The sequence below is a fragment of the Rattus norvegicus genome, chromosome 12, assembly GCF_036323735.1.
Source record: "Rattus norvegicus strain BN/NHsdMcwi chromosome 12, GRCr8, whole genome shotgun sequence".
NCBI classification, from domain to species: domain Eukaryota; kingdom Metazoa; phylum Chordata; class Mammalia; order Rodentia; family Muridae; genus Rattus; species Rattus norvegicus.
In genome coordinates, this window is record NC_086030.1 from 35,138,795 (window position 1) to 35,154,358 (window position 15,564).

Genomic DNA, 15,564 nt, shown 5'->3' on the forward strand with positions numbered 1-15,564 from the left:
GGAAAATCAAATCAAACCAGCCTTGGACCACCCCCGCCCCTGAGCACCACTCGCTCCCTATACACGCATCCTCACCAAAACACCCCTCCTTCCATATCCTTATGTATATAAAAACAAGGCCCGTGAGTGACTTTCTTGTTGGGTCAGGCATTGCAGGAAGTAATATACACACCAAGCACAGACACAGCTTCAGGCTGTCTTTCGGGCGTGCACTTGAAATAAATATTCTGGAGGCATTAACTTTTTGATGGCCGTGGTTGTTTTACTTTCCATTTTTCTTTTTCAATCAGAACCTCGGCTCTCTATTCTTTGCCTCTGGAGGGAAACAGATATGTTTGCTTCTGCAGGGCTTCAGCTGAAGGATAGACACTTGAGAGGTGCTAGAGATAGGAATGGATAAGAGCGGGACACAGATCCGAGCCCTGTGTGCTTATTAATCAATCGAATTCTTAAGCATTAGTGCTTGAGAATAAGAGAAGTCCTCTCAAGACACCAAGCCTATCTTGTTCACTTTCACAGGGAAGCCAGCCACCATCTTTTTGTTCTTCATTCCTGAAGACTGATACAGCCATAGGAGAGTCACACAGCACACTGATCGCAGACTTACATTATCCAGATTGGTTGCTGTCATTGGGACGCTGTGGGTGGACTCATTAGAAGTAGCATGTTGTCTTGGTTAGGGTTTTACTGCTGCAAACCAACACCATGACCAAGGCGACACTTATAAAGGACATTTAATTGGGGCTGGCTTACAGGTTCAGAGGTTCAGTTCATTATCATCAAGGCAGGAGCATGGCAGCATCCAGTCAGGCATGGTGCAGGACGAGCTGAGAGTTCTACATCTTCATCTGAAAACCTCTAGGAGAATACTGACTTCCAGGCAACTAGGACAAGGTTCTTAAAGCCCATGACCACAGTGACACACTCCTTCCAACAAGGCCACACCTACCCCAACAAGGCCATACCTCCTAATAGTGCCACTTCCTGGGCCAAGTGTTTTCAAACCACCACACATGTCTTCTGAGATTGCCTGTGTCTGATCAATCCTGGATAGGAAGTTGGACAATTGGCATTTGTTGGATAGTCTTGATTGTTCTGGGCTAGTGTTTACAGAAGCCACGAGTCTGAATTCTAATATTCTGTCAGTTCTTAATGATGTTTATTTATCTATTCAGCTGTGTCATTTATGTCATCCATGTCACCCTAAATAGTGACTTCTCCTATTGCTATGACAAAAAGCCAGACAAAAGCAATTGAAGGAAGGGAAGTTTTGTTCTTACTCAAGGTTTGAGGATAAAACCCATTATGGTTCTAGGCACATGAGGGGGCTGTTTATGTTGCACCCATAGTTAGGAAGCTGAGAGAGACGAATGCTGGTGCTCAGCTCACTCTCTCTCTTTTTTTTTTTTTTTTTTGGTTCTTTTTTTTCGGGGCTGGGGACCGAACCCAGGGCCTTGCGCTTCCTAGGCAAGCACTCTACCACTGAGCTAAGTCCCCAACCCCCTCACTCTCTTTTTTAGTCTAGGGCTTTACTCAGTGACATGTGTCGCTCACATTCAGGTGGCTTTTCTTATCTCGGTTAAATATCTCTGGAGACATCCTCACAGACAGAAGAGTGTCTCCCAGATAATTCTAAATTCACTCCACTCATGATGAATTGACTCAGAGACTGAAGAAGACAATTTCTCAGACGTGGGCAGCCAGTAGATGTCACATGGACACAGGGACAGACACAAGTGAACGCAATCCTTCCTGAGCTAAACTAATTTGCTAGTGGCCTTGCTGGCTTATCCTATCAAGATAGCCTGCACTCATTTGATCTACTCTGACATTATAATCTAGGGTTCACTCAGCAATAATTGTGTAGCTGCATCGCTTACAGAAAACAAGGAGTTAATTGCAGACTTCAAGTACCCTTTGGTTTGAAGAGACTGATGTTTCTGGGTTGTTTTTGTTTGTTATTGGCCCAGTCTTAGTTGGTGACAAAGCATTTTTTTTTTCCTTTGGCTCTGGGCATGGTTGCGTCCTGGCCATGTCTGGATCTCTCAGCTCTAAGGGTATTACAGCCTCTCCATGCATTGTTCAATAAACAGCCTCCATCTGCCTTAAGCCCAGATTTACATACCTAAAAATTCAACAATATACATGCATAAGCATTAGCCATCTCACAAAAGCACCTTTCGGGTGCTGTGGAGCTCAGCCACGTTTGGATAACGCCGCTTGGATTGCGTGTCTTATTTTAGCAGCATGTTTTTAAGACTTTTTGACATCAAAGTAGACTTAAAGGCAATTCTTTATATTCTTTGACTCTCTTTATTTATTTATTTTTCAATCAAATCTTCCCACCGCATCAGTAAACATAGCAGTCTTCCAACAAGGCCGCTTAATTATCAGCTGTGCAGGCTGCAAAGACTCCTTTATGGGCACAGAGCCTGCATCCTTTGTGCAGCCAGCCGGGGTCCTGGAAAAGGGAACTGTCTGTGTGTTCATTATTATTCAGAGCCAACTTTCAGAGCAATGGTGGCTTCTGTTCTTCTGAAAGTTTGTCTGCTTTTATGAGTAGGTTATCTTGTCTGTAAACTGCTGGCCACAGAGATCACCCTTGAGACCCAAGTGGTAAGCAGATAAGGGGGTTTCTGTGATGGTAGCTATTGTGTAGCAATCCTTCTGAGCTGTAACAGACCATCCAGGAAGTAAACTACTCAAAATTTCCAGGAAGTCCCTGAAACTGAACAGATTTGCTAGGCTCCTCCATTTACAAGCATATATTGGCTGTAAGGACTGCTGAGAATCACTCAGATCATCTAAGGTGCCTAGAAAAGTTTTAGATCTGCTGAGCTACTTGGAAAGGATACTTTCAACCTATTCAGTTGCCTATGAGGCTCTGTGAGCTGTCACCTGTGCTGATAAAACTGTATTTGAGTCATTTTGGTTTCTGTATGTAACTCCTCACCCATACTCCTGTAACTAGCTCCGACAAGACACGTTGGTTCTTCAAAGTGGACTTTGATATTTTTACTTTCTCGGAGCTGGGGACCGAACCCAGGGCCTTGCGCTTCCTAGGCAAGCGCTCTACCACTGAGCTAAATCCCCAACGATATTTTTACTTTCATCTGTTGTCAGTTTCCTATATAGGGCAAATGGATGCTTGTTAACATCCCACCTCCCCACCCCCCAGGAGGAGTGTCACACATCAATGAACATCTCCACTGGGGCTTCATCAACACACTGGCATCAGGCAATGCTGACTTTTTATCCCATGCATGGAACTCATGGTCACCATAGATATACTATTACTATAATTTGGGTTGAGTGTGTCACCCAAAGGCCCCTTGATCACAGCTATTAGGAGGTAATGAGACTTTAAAAAATTGGGGTTCACTGAACTGAGAATGGGACCCCCGTTGAAGGAATCAGAGAAAGGACTGGAAGAGCTTGAAGGGGCTCGAGACCCCATATGAACAACAATGCCAACCAACCAGAGCTTCCAGGGACTAAGCCACTATCCAACGACTATACATGGACTGACCCTGAGCTCCAACCTCATAGGTAGCAATGAATATCCTAGTAAGAGCACCAGTGTAAGGGGAAGCCCTGGGTCCTGCCAAGACTGAAATGCCAGTGAACGTGATTGTTGGGGGGAGAGCGGTAATTGGGGGAGGATGGGGAGGGGAACACCCATATAGAAGGGGAGGGGGAGGGGTTAGGGGGATGTTGGCCTGGAAACTGGGAAGGGGAATAACAATCAAAATGTAAATAAGAAATACTCAAGTTAATAAAGATGGAAAAGAAGTTGGGGTTCAGTGAGCAATATTGTCACTAAGGGTGGGCCTCTGTGTTTTCCTGGGATGACATGAGCAAATGTCTATTTGTTAAAGATAGCGTATCAACAATAGACCTAAGAAATGTCAGCTCAAATCCAACTTGGCAGATTGATTATTGCGTTTATTGGGAGTGGTTACAAGAACAGGGGTGATAGGCTTATAGGGTTTATAGGACCAGGGATGATTCCCAAACAGTGGCATCACCAAGACGTTCTACTCCATCAGGGATGATGATCCCACAGACACTCTTTTAGTTAACCTCCCTTCAACATATCCTAACAGCTCTCAAGCCATGGGAATGATGGCTGTATCCCAAGGGTGGAGGCTGTGCCTTCTCTTTCCACTTCCTACCAGTGAATATTAACAGTTACATCATCATTCCCGTTGAGATATCTCCTTGTTGCTCTTATTATGTTGCCATGACCACAGTGCCAAACATTCTATAGGTCACCACAGCAACCTCTGCTCCAGGATGGCCAATTGTCCTGTCATGCCTATGCTCAGGGGAAATACTTCACCCCAGCAAGCCTCAAAGATGATTCTTGGACACATATAACCCAGCCATGAATCGTCTTTCTGCAGATCCTAAAATAATGGTCCAGCTTGGCCATGGATTTACAATCTCTAAAACTTCATGCCCAAAGAAACCTTTTTCACACCATTTCTCTCAGGTGATTATCATCATGGTGGAGAGATGTCTAACACAGGTACTATGGAGTCAAGGCCTAGCAGAGGACTTTGAAGTTGAGGCTCCAGTGAGGAAGGGAACCGAGTGACTGTCCTCATTCTCTGAGCCCCAAACTCCTGAAACTCACACACTTTGACCACCAAGGGATTCTGCGATGCTGAGGCTAATGATAATTCACCTTTTAATTCATCTTATGGTCATTTAGAGTGTCTAGGCTGTCAGTGAAATTCTTTCTAGCACCAATTCCTAGCACCATGAAGCAGCAAACAGTTGGTTGCCCATGCAAGTGAAATTTTAAAGATTTATTTATTCATTTATTATATATAAGTACACTGTCGCTGTCTTCAGACACACCAGAAGAGGGCATCGGATCCCATTACAGATGGTTGTGAGCCACCATGTGGTTGCCGGGAATTGAACTCAGGACCTCTGGAAGAGCAGTCGGGTGCTCTTAACGGCTGAGCCATCTCTCCAGCAAGTGAAATTTTAAATTACATTTTCTTTGATGCTCTAAGGGGAAAAGTCTTCTGAGTTTGTCTCCAGTTGTTCTAGTCTACTTTCTGGTGATAAAACACAGCAAAAAAAAGCAAAGGAATAGCAACCCAAGTCCAACTTAGCAAATTGATACGTTTATTGGGCTTACTAACGGGAACAGTGGTGGTGGGTTATAGGGCCAGGGGTGACCCAACAACAGCAGTGTCACCAAATAGTCCCATTCCATCAGAGATGATGGCCTCCCAGACACTTTTCAGATAACCTTCTACCTTTAACATATCCTAACATGTTTCAGCTCCCAGCTCCCAGCCCATCCCTGAGGAATATTAGGGCAGGAAGTCAAGGCAGGAACTTAAGAGTTAGGAACTGGGGCTGGGGATTTAGCTCAGCGGTAGAGCGCTTGCCTAGGAAGCGCAAGGCCCTGGGTTCGGTCCCCAGCTCCGAAAAAAAAAAAAAGAACCAAAAAAAAAAAAAGAGTTAGGAACTGAAAGAGATCATGAAGGAATGATGCTTACTAACTCTTCTGCATGGCTTGCTCAGCCTGATTTCCTACATCATCCCAGGGTGGCACTGCCCACAGTGAGCTGGGGCCTCCTGCGTCAATCACTAGTTAATAGAGTGCTCCATAGATATGGACACAGGCCAATCTGAAAGGGGGTAATCCCTCAACCTAGGTTTCCTCTTTCCAGGTATGTCAAGTTGACAGCCAGGATTAGCCATCCAAACAGTATTGCTTCCAGAAAGGGAATGCTTACGAATCCTTCCCCCATGTGTTGGAGACATAAACCCATCTTCTCAAAGATTAAATCAATTCCTTTAGCTTGACTTCTAGGAATGTCTCCTTAGAGGCCGGCTCTGAACTGTGACCACCCATTTGCAAATGACATAATATACCTGTCTCTGAATGTGTCCGGGTAATAGAGTAACTTTCTACTTATTGCTCTTGTAGAAAAGTTTAATCCCAATCTGAGGTTTCTACCTTGCCTTTAACCTTTTTTTTTTCTTTTTTTCGGAGCTGGGGACCGAACCCAGGGCCTTGTGCTTGCTAGGCAAGTGCTCTACCGCTGAGCTAAATCCCCAACCCCGCCTTTAACCTTTTAAATAAAACACATACGCACACACGCACACACACACACACACGCACACACACACACACACACACACATGCATGCACAACCTTTAATTTACAGTAAGTAAGGTAGATATCTATCCTCTATGCTAGTATGTCTATTTCCTAGCCAATAATCCCATTACATAATTTGCCATGTTTCCTCTGGGCTGCTCTTTACTCCAATTAGCCAATCTACACGGCCATTATTTTGTGCTTCCCTAACCCATGGCTGCTTTCTTCTCTCCTCACCTTCTTCTCCCTTCTGATCCCAAATCTAGGAACTCTACATCCCACCTATGTCTCTTCTTCCCAGCTATTAACTGCTGGCATCTTTATTCACCAATCAGCAATAACATGGGAGTAAAGTCACATTGTGCCACTTGGATCTGTGTGCAGACTCTCTCGTCTCCGGGGCAACCAGGTCTTGGGGGCCCACACTTAGCATTGTGATACATAGCAACAGACCAAACCTCACACTCATGGCACCCACCTGGGCCTTTCCTAGTGTTGAGCTAATAGTAAACCTGTCTTACCCTTCTTCCAAGCAGGCAAACATTATGATTAAGTGTCTTTTCATCAAAGGTCAGTAGAATGGCTGAACAAATGTGAAATGCCCCTGTCTCCCATTTCCACCCGTCTCGGCCCATGAGATCTCGCAGCATAATGATCTGTACAGTATTATGTGGATTTTCCCAGCCTTGGATACTCCAAGGCCACAGGACTATCTTTTAAACGACTCTCCTGCTGAATGTGCCTGTGTCATAATTTCAGAGGCGCAAACTCGAAGTGACACTTTAACAGCCGTGAGGGTTGGTTTGGTTCAGTTATCATCCTTTTATTCCAGACACAGTCCCAGGTAAGAATGCACACCTCTGAGGGGATGTGCTGTCTTGCGGGAATATGCTATTGCTATTTTTGTAAATTAACTTTTGGTTTTTCAGCTGCGCGATGAAGGGCTTGAGCAAAAACTGATTGAGACTTTATCGCTACTACATCTAAATATTTTTAAAAATCAAGTTGACAGGGGCTGGGGATTTAGCTCAGTGGTAGAGCGCTTGCCTAGGAAGCACAAGGCCCTGGGTTCGGTCCCCAGCTCCGAAAAAAAGACCAAAAAAAAAAAAAAATCAAGTTGACAAAGTTTAAATACAAACATCAATCATTAAATTAGTTAAAACAAAAAACCTCTGAACCTCACATTGAAGACTAAAATCTGACCGTTATATATGAGTACTTGAATCTATTCTCATATCCCACAATGGCATATTTCTGACACATTGAGGAGTAATGTTGACCTCCATACTGGACCAAGCTCAGATTCCCATCTTGTTCATGATGGGAACATTGGATATGCAAAAATATACCTCTTCAGGGGCTGGAGAGATGGCTCAGTGGTTAAGAGCACTGGCTGTTTTTCTATAAGACCCGAATTTAGTTCCTAGGACCTACATGTCTACTAACAACCATCTGTTAACTCCAGTTCCAGGAGAGCTGATGCCCTCTTCTGGCCTCTTTGGGCATGGCACTCAAATGGTGCACATATATGTGTGGGCAAAAACTTCATACACATACAGTAAAAATAAAATATTAAAAATACTACTTCCATTTACAGGTAGTATATGTTGATGATGTTCATGCAGTAAACCTCAATGCTTCCTGACTATATGATACACTTGAATATGCAGGATCTACTAAAAGCTTGAGTCAAAGATACTCAACCGTTTTTGACCAGCTTGGCTTTCTCATGAAACACCTTGCAAATTTTTTTTCCCACTAATTTACTGATTCAGTCAAAATTGATTTGCCAAATATTATTGAACCAAATTATTGTAGCTGGCAGTAAATAACTGTAAATGAGACCGGTATGAATTACCACAGGCTTTTACCACCTTAAGTGCAAACTGCCATTTTATTTTTAAAGGTTTATTTATTGGTTTTACATGTGTATGGCTAGGTTTACCTACATGTATATTTGTGCACCACATACATACAGTACCTCAGGGGCCAGAGGAGGGTGTTGTGAACTGTCGTGTGAGTGCTGGAAACCAAACCCGGGTTTTCCACAAGAGCAGTCAGTGCTCTTAATCCCTGAGCCATCTCTCCATCCCCTGCCATTTTATTATGGGGAATAAGAGGTATCAAAATAGAGCCACATGCAACTGGAGTTTATTTGAGTCTTGAGTTTCATGCTGCATGAGTCCTCTGGCTCGCCCAAGACACACAGATTCACAAATGCAAAGGACCCCAGGATTATGTGACCCCATCCAGTCTTAAAATACAAAAACAAAAACAACTTCCCTCAGAACGAAACAAAACAAAACAAACCTCTCCGGTACGTGTGTACACCTAGAGTGAACTGCACACCAGTTACCGATTGTTTTGTTCTGATTTTGTAAGTGAAGCTGCCTTAGATTGATGTAGAATATTAAACGCACAATTCTGTCAACACTGTACATTTTTTTGGGACTCTCATGTAAAACGAACTTACAGCCTTTAATTAGCTTAGTATTGCAAACAGCGAATATGGACCCAGTGGTGTAGGGTTTGATTGTGCAACTGAGGCAGTGGCTTCTGAGGAAAGTTTGAGTCCCTGACCAGTTAGGAAGGATTCTACTGAAAAGTGCTGTTTGGGGATTTGTTGTTTGGTACCTGTCAATGAAGAAAAGGATCGACTCATTTGAAAACAGCCATTGGGCTGGAGAGACGGCTCAGTGGTTAAGAGCACTGACTTGTTGCAAAATTATATAAAATAAAGGCTGTCTTTTACCCCCACTAGGTCCAGCACTGCAGTGCCCCAAGATATCTGGTAGATATCTTAATCCCAGTCAGCAAAGCCTCTCACCCGCTTTGCTCCATCCCATAAAACACTGCTGATGGCCTCTCTCTGGACTTGGCAACAATCTCTCTACCCATCTAGTTCCCAAGACAGGAGGCCACCATGCCAGAAATATACATCTCAATTCCACGGCGGCTTAGCGTCCCAGCCGCCACATAGTCTCTTAAACTTAATTCACCACAGGAAAGAACACACAGCACAATAACCTCTGATCCAGTTGATAAGATATAATTGCCCACCTATACAAAGCCATCCATCCCTTGAGAACATTCATAACAACCTGTAAAGGTGCAGCGTGGAATCTTGACATCTGCCTCCATGTTCTCTCTCAATGGCTTCCTCTCCGGTCTCCTTCCGTTCCAGTCTCCTCCTCTCCGCTCAAACTTTTCTCCCGCCCATCCTTCCTTCTCGTCCAATGACAGGCTTCGTTCTATCTTGTACCCGCCTTCACCTGTATGACATGTTACACCGACTGCTCTTCCAGAGGTCCTGAGTTCAATTCCCAGCAACCACACGGTGGCTCACAACCATCTGTAATGGGATCTGATATTCTCTTCTGGTGTGTCCGAAGACAGCTACAGCGTGCTTATATATAATGAATAAACAAATCTTAAAAAAAAACAAAACTGTGCTTGAAAACAGGCATTAGAAAACTCAGTTAAGTGGGATGTGGGTGCATGGAAACAGGATTCCCTGGTTTTGTTTGTTCGTTGTTTTTTTCGTTCTTTTTTTGACTCGTGTCTGAAAGTTTTCAAAGGAAAAATCAGCATACAGGATAGAACGTTCCTTCTAGAATCCTGGAGACACAGTGTCCCTTTACATTCTCTCCTGAGCTTGATTTACCTCAGAGTCTCTACATGTGGGTGAACCTTTATAAAGGGTGTCAAAGGCACTCTTGATGCTGTCCCCTAGAGACCCCATCCATCTGTCACAGAGGCTCTCAGAGAATCAAACAAGCCCATTACACACCTGTGTCTCATACAGGTTAAATATTTGAGAGAGGTCTGAAAATGTGCATAACTATGCTACATTGGTTGTGCGTCTGGGTGTTGAGAAATACAGTTGGTTGCATCATCAAATCCAGTTGCCATGGACACTAGAAAGTTTAGAAAATTTAAATAGACACTAAATGAATCAACAGTTTTTTACCCAGCAAACCCCATCAAGCCTCTCTCCTAATCTACCTCTGCTTGTCTCAGGAGGATTGGCTATTTCTCCAATGTGGTTCCTTATCTAAACTTATTCTTCTATACTTTCAGGGCTTGCTGTGTTTTATATATGACACAATCCATCCACGCCACCATTGTGATTATATTTCCCTGATGTCTCCCACATCTTATAGGTAGGAAGGCACATCTCTTCTATGATCCTATTGCCTGGCATTTACCGCTTAAAAATGCTTGTGGTCAAGTTGGGCCACCGTGGCCATCTGTTGATAGAATATAGTCAATATCTCTAGTTATTTTGCTCTCCAATGGTACACTCTATGCCTGGGTAAGCGTGCATGTCAGAAGTCAGTGGCAAAATCTTCCTCTATCACTCTCTACCTTATTTTTTGAGACAGGGTCTCTCACAGAACTTGGAGATCACCAATTCATCTAGACTAGCTGCATAGCCAGCCCCAGGGAGTCTAATGTCTCTGTCTCCTCAGTATCTCCATTATTGATATGCAACTCCACGGTTGGCTTTTGTGTGTTGAGAATCTCAACTCAGGTCTTTATGCCTACCCAGACGCACTTATTGACTGAACTATCTCCCCAGCCCTGGTAATTGCTTTTAATGGGGGATTATATATTAAGTATGAGTTTACATGTTAACTTCACTATACACAGCAGTATCACAGACTGGCAACAAGATGGGCTGAAGGTAAACTCATCACTTATTCATGTCACAAGAGTGATCATGGATGCTGCTCATTATAAATTTATGTGCAGAGTTAGCACCAAGTCGTGTACCCTAGAAAGTCTGTGGCCTTTGGAGGAAATAAGAGTGAGGCTAGTCAGTGTACCTGGGCCATTATTATTATTATTTTTTACTACTACTACTACTACTACTACTACTACTACTACTACTACTACTACTACTATTGTAAAAGAAAACTTCCTTTTAAATGGCTACAGGTTCATAAGATGTTGCAAAGATGTAATGGAATGGCCATATGTACTCTTCACTCAGTCAATAAAGAGAGTGAGAATGTGAGAGGTCGTCCAACCTGGGCTATGAGACACTTCACTTTAAGAGAAACAATGTTTAATATCTCCAACCTGAGGTTCTATTGCTAATGGACACAGTATCTTTTCTCTCATCTTGAGTCCTTTCTGTCTAAGCTTGTTCAGATGAAGTGTTACCCCGAGGGTCTCAGCCCAAAGTTGCAAGAGAAGGACCCCTATGGTCGTCATCTAGACCCAGACAGACCCCCAGATTTCATACTACAGAATTCATGTTTTAGCATTCTCTGGATTCTCCCACAATCCCTTTCTCAGGATAAGAGGTTGCTTGGGATGGTTTCAGTGATGGTGAGTGACACAGACAAGCATCTCAAAGACAGAGCAGCAATAGGAAGAGAGGGCAGAACCGTGGGAGTTTGGAAATTTGCCTTGTTTCTCTCATTGCTGAGAGAGTTCTGACAAAAGTATAAAAATCTCGAATCTTGCAAAGCGGAGACAGTATTGCTGTTTAAAAAACGAGCAAACACACGCACGCTTCTCTTTCTGCTAGGGACAATGGTCTGCAGAAGTCAAACAAAGCAGACTGCCAATCACGGCTTGTTTCTCAAAATAGACTTTGTTTTCAGCTCTAGTCCAAAATAGATTCCCACTTGCCAGCACTTCGCCGTAAGTAAGGAACCCATTTTCAGCAGAGTCTGCCTCTCTCCCGAGTCACTGAAGAGAAAAGAATGTTCTACTTAAAAATAGCAGTCTCTTCCTCTATTTTTCTCTTGTCTTATTTCTCCCCCACATCAGTTATGTTCCCAGGCACACTCCCTCCCTGTGATTTTGCTGGGAATGGTTCTATCCTACTCAAGTGGGAAGTGAACAGCTTCCTTCCATAGAACTGAATTCTGAGGCATCTAGAATCCACGGAAGGGGCTGGAAGTAAGAGGAAGGGTAGAGAGAGGAAGGAGGAGGGACAAAGAGGGAGGAAGTGAGGGGAAGGGCAGAGGAATGGGAAGTTGGGCAGTTGGTTAGTTAGCGAGTGACCCTGCTATGTAGCAAACTCAGTCCAGCATGCATGGCAGTGACTTGTAGAGCTTGGTGGGTCTCCAAGCAGTACAAATCCAGGTGAAACACCCATGGCCAAGTGAAGACACAAGCAAAGGTGAAGTGTGACTCCAAGAGACTACACACCATCCATCTTCAAAAGGCAAAGTAAGACAACTTTTTAAAAAGCTTTATAGATTCCTAGGTCTGCTGAAAGCTTTTCTTATGTGGTCTGCGTGCCTTTTTTTGGTCTTGTTTTCTGATATCAGAGGGTCGGAGGGCACATATTATTTACAGTATTTAATATGGAGAGGCAGAAACCACTGGGCACATAAGTACAGTGCCCATAGAGCCCAGAAGAAGGCACCGGATTTCCTCAGAGCTGAAGTGGCAGGTGGTTGTGGGCTGCCAGTTGGGTTCTGGGAACTGAATTCTAGTCTTTCAGAAGAGCTGCAAGTGCTCTTAACCACTGAGCCATCTCTCCAGCTACTTTTCTGCTGATGGGATGAAAGTATAAGACAAAAGCTACTTAGGGGAGAACATGTTTATTTTGGCTCACTCTTTCAGAGGGCCAGAGTCCATCATGGTTGCTAAGGCATGGTGGTGGGAGCTGGGAGACTGGTTAGTCACATTGTGACCACACACAGGAAGCAGAGCTAACAGGCAGTGGTCCTGGGCTATGAAACCACAAGGTCTGCTCCCATTCCCTACTTCCTCTAACTCTTTAAGGGTTCACAACTTCCCTAAACAACACCATCAGCTGAGGACCAAAGGTTCAAACCCACAAGCCTGTGGGGGACATTTTATTCAGAACACAAGTGCGGTTCCAGATGAGCCAGAGGAGCCGGTGACCACGGTGACTCAGGAGCTGACCTGTCTCTGGATAGCTCGTGGGTCTCACCTGTGGGCACAGGAACAAAATGGCCACATGCCTGTTGATTGACAATATGGTTTGATGTGGGATCAGTTAGAAGATCTGTGAGACCCTTCCCCCGAGTGATAGCCTAGCTATAAAGGGATCTGAGGAAAAGTGGTACTCGTGCGGACAGTCTTCCCTCCACACCGCTGAGTGCATCTGCCTGGTATCATGGCTGCTATCCTTCACTGACGTCGGAGCACAGCTTCTTGGCCTTTCACTCTGCACCAAAGGTGATTTTCCTCCAGACATCCTCCAGCTCTTCAGCACAAGGTTGGGACTTCCGAGGCATGCAGTCCTGGGGATGGTGCAGCCACTGTGTTCTCAGCCTTTCTAGTGTGCAGACAGCTGTTGTTGGGCTGCCCAGCCCACATCATGTAGTCACTCGAATAAATCCCCTCTGTAATCTACATGCCTCCTATCACTTCTCCTCTGGAGAACCTGACTCATCCAGTCAGTGTGGACATTCAAAGGACATTCAAAGGACATTCAAGGACATTCAAAACCAGTGACTTCAGCTCAAAGCTTTAAGCCAGCATCTCTTTTGCATCTTGTTGGCCTGTTCCCAACCTTCACCTGTACTGAGGCTACCTCCATGCCCAGGGGCCAGCTTTGTGTGTGTGTGTGTGTGTGTGTGTGTGTGTGTGTGTGTGTGTGTGCGTGTGTGATGTTTGCAGTTGAGGGTTGGCCAGCTTTGTGTGTGTGTGTGTGTGTGTGTGTGTGTGTGTGTGTGTGTGTGATGTTTGCAGTTGAGGGTTGAATTTACCTGCATGTACGGGTTTGGTCTTCAAACAGTTGTATTAAATTGCTTTTCTTTTTTTTTTGCGAGCTGTGTCTTTTTAATGGAGAATCCTTAATTCAATAGCTAAGTGGTTTCAAAGCCAAAAGCCATTGTGTATACAGTGAGCTTGCTGCTAAATTAATTTCCAAGTAGTTATTTAGTCCTGATCCTTCCGCCTTGCCAATCCCCACAAACATTCTGAGCAAGGCCCTTTTTCTTTTCTTTTCCCCTCCCCTTTCCTCTCCGCCCATCCTCCTTTTCTTCCCTTCCTTCCTTCCTTCCTTCCTTCCTTCCTTCCTTCCTTCCTTTCTTCCTTTTTTTTTTTCCGGAGCTGGGGACCGAACCCAGGGCCTTGCGCTTGCTAGGCAAGCGCTCTACCACTGAGCTAAATCCCCAACCCCTCTTTTCTTCCCTTTCATCTTTGAGACAGTGTCTCCTTTTTAGCCTAAGCCAGCATGGATCTTGCCATGTAGACTGAGAAACCTTGAATTCCAGAGAATCCTCTTGACTTGAGATTACAGGTGAGAGCTACCACCCATATGGAACCTTTCTCTGTTATGTTCCCCAGTCCCTGAAGCCAATGCCATGATCCATGTACCTTAAAATCCACCTAGAACTGTTCTGGCATGTAGTTAAGTGCCCGATTAAAAATACGCAATTGTTACTATTCATGGTCACTCCTTTGGTATTTGAATCGACAATTGTGTCTCACATGTTTGTCCAGTCTGTAGCCGGGCTCTGTAAGCAAAGTGGGAAGAGAACAGTCCATGTTCAGCCCTTCTTATCCCACAGTGGCACGAGAGATGATGGCTTAGGTAGGTGCCTTCTTCCGAACTTCCTTCTTGGCTGTCACAAACAGCTCACATGTCAAGACATATCCGCTTTCTAAAATTTCTAGGCTTTTAAAATATTTGTATGTGTATGGCTGTTTTGCCTGCATGTGTGTCTGTGCACCATACATGTCCAGTGCCAGGAGAAGTCAGAAGAGGGTGGATTCCCTGGAGTAAGAATTAGAGGTGGTGGGGTTGGGGGTTTAGCTCAGTGGTAGAGCACTTGCCTAGGAAGCGCAAGGCCCTGGGTTCGGTCCCCAGCTCCGAAAAAAAGAAAAAAAGAATTAGAGGTGGTTGTCACCGTGTGGGAGTCACCATATGGGCACGGGGAACTGAACCCAGGTCCTCTGGAAGATCACCCAGGGTGCTCTTAATGCCTGAGACATTTCTCCAGACCAATTTAGTGATTTTAATCGACGAGCCACATGACGGTCCATTCAGTCTCTCTTTTTTTTTTTTGTCTCTAGTTGGAAATGGGGCAGTCGGTCACAAAGCTAATTCACCCAAAAGGTAGGCGAGTGCCACAGTACGTTGCCATCCTGTGGTCAATGCTTTCAGGCATGAGCTGGGCCTGCTCAATGCTGCGGATTCCATTATAGGGAATGTCAGCTTCAGTGTGAGTAGTTAATGGTATGAACCTCAGAAACGGTAGGACTATTTACAAAGGTTCTCTATGCTACATTTCAGGCACACATTACCCCTGTGTACAATAACTTCGTTTAACAGCGACCCGGGCTCCACTTTGAAAGCAAGGAAGAGGTGATTCGCGTCATTACCTGAGGTGCAGAGATCTTCACTCCTGGGGTGGAGACCACGAGGTCGTCATCTTCTCCTCTGTTCCAGATAGAGCCTGCAGTGACCTTACCTTCAAACACTCTAACAAACA

The 15,564-nt window shown here is 44.6% G+C and overlaps 1 long non-coding RNA gene across 2 annotated transcripts in view; it reads left to right on the plus strand.

Moving 5' to 3' along the window:
- The first annotated feature begins 6,084 nt into the window (after positions 1 to 6,084).
- Positions 6,085 to 15,564, plus strand: part of LOC120095947 (uncharacterized) — a 35,312-nt gene continuing 25,832 nt past the window's right edge. The window contains exon 1 of one of the 2 annotated variants that reach the window (XR_010056515.1): positions 6,085 to 6,974. This is a non-coding gene — a long non-coding RNA (uncharacterized LOC120095947). The remainder of the gene's footprint in view (positions 6,975 to 15,564) is intronic. The other variant, XR_010056514.1, reaches the window with a different exon arrangement.